This window comes from Chionomys nivalis, chromosome 1 (assembly GCF_950005125.1).
Source record: "Chionomys nivalis chromosome 1, mChiNiv1.1, whole genome shotgun sequence".
Lineage (NCBI taxonomy): Eukaryota > Metazoa > Chordata > Mammalia > Rodentia > Cricetidae > Chionomys > Chionomys nivalis.
The window spans coordinates 100,730,873-100,732,644 of NC_080086.1; the positions used below are offsets into that span (position 1 = coordinate 100,730,873).

Here is a 1,772-nt window from a genome sequence, read left to right on the forward strand (position 1 = left end):
TTAATGAGTTCACATGACTTCAATACAAGCCTAGCGTGTTTGAGGCCAGACTTGTCTACACAGCAAGACCCTGTCTCAAAAACAGAAACGAAAAGAAATGTAGGGCCAAAAGAAGGAGAGAAGGAAGAAAGGAATAAAGAAAGGGGATAGAAAAGCAATGAATACAGATTAAGAACCAGATGATGTTCCTGATGTAGCCTCTGAATAGGTTTAGGTTGAACGCTCACCACAGTTCTGAATTTACAGGGTTTCATAACCATATGAATCATTGTGTGTGACCACATAACATTGCCACTCTCCAAAAGAATATAGTAAACAAACCACAAATGCGAAATATGAAATTAAGATTGTATTTAGATATGAAAAATACCTTATACAAAGCTAAGGAGAGAAGAAGCAGTTGTGGGGTGCATGATCGTAACCCCAGCACTTGGCAGGTGGAAGCAGGAGATTTGGATTTTGAAATAGCCTTGATTTAATAATGACTTGAGGGTGGCCTAGTCTAAACGAGACCTTGTTTAAGAAAAAATTATTTCAGAAATCAAGATTACAACAGGACTATGAAAACAAATGAACAATGCCAAATATTATACCTTAAACAGAACTCATAGGAAAGGAGGCATTTTATAACAAAACTTTCAAGAAACAAAAATAGTCAAAATGATACAAGTGACATATCTAGGAAAGAAAAACAGTGCGTGAATAAATTATAAACCTGTAAAGTCGCTTCTGCTTCTTCTTCTTCTTCTTCTTCTTCTTCTTCTTCTTCTTCTTCTTCTTCTTCTTCTTCTTCTTCTTCTTCTTCTAGAAAACACCAAATGGTGGAAGACGCCGGTGCAGTGGGAGGGCCCGGAGGACCTGGGGCCCCAGGATTAGGAGGCCATGGCGGCTTCCGTGGAGGATTCAGCGGTCTGAAGGGCCTAGACCGTGGTCAAGGCCGTGGCCTAGGCTGAGGCCATTGGACTCGCGGGAGGAAAGCTGAAGACAAGGAGTGGATTCCCGTCACCAAGCTGGGCCGCCTGGTTAAGGACATGAAAATCAAGTCTCTAGAGGAGATCTACCTGTTCTCCCTGCCCATTAAGGAGTCTGAGATTACTGACTTTTTCCTGGGAGCTTCCCTAAAGGATGAGGTTCTGAAGATCATGCCCGTGCAGAAGCAGACTAGGGCAGGGCAGCGGACCAGGTTCAAGGCTTTCATCGCTATTGGAGACTACAAAGGTCATGTAGGTCTCGGTGTCGAGTGCTCCAAGGAGGTAGCCACTGCCATCATCCCTGGGCGGAGAGGCTACTGGGGGAACAAGAGTGGCAAGCCCCACACTATTCCTTGCAAAGTGACAGGCCGCTGTGGTTCTGTGCTGGTGCGTCTCATCCCTGCCCCCAGAGGCACTGGCATAGTCTCCGCTCCGGTGCCCAAGAAGTTACGGATGATGGCTGGCATTGATGACTGCTACACATCAGCCAAGGGCTGCACTGCCACCCTGGGCAACATTGCCAAGGCCACCTTTGATGCCATCTCCAAGAGCTATAGCTACCTGACCCCCGACCTCTGGAAAGAGACTGTGTTCACCAAGTCTTCTTTATCAGGAATTCACTGACCATCTTGTGAAACCCACACCAGAGTCTCTGTTCAGAGGACCAGGCTCCAGCTCTGGCCACCACATAAGGGTTTTTATACAAGGAAAATAAAAGTGAATCAAGTCTGTTAAAAAAAAGAAAAGAAACAAAAAACAAACCTGTAAAGTCAATTGAGAACAATTAATAACATTTTCAAA

General features: G+C 44.9%; 1 pseudogene; it reads left to right on the forward strand.

Annotated features, from left to right (window-relative positions):
- The first annotated feature begins 818 nt into the window (after nucleotides 1–818).
- On the forward strand, nucleotides 819–1,568 carry LOC130881925 (40S ribosomal protein S2-like; annotated as a pseudogene).
- The last annotated feature ends 204 nt before the right edge of the window (nucleotides 1,569–1,772 follow it).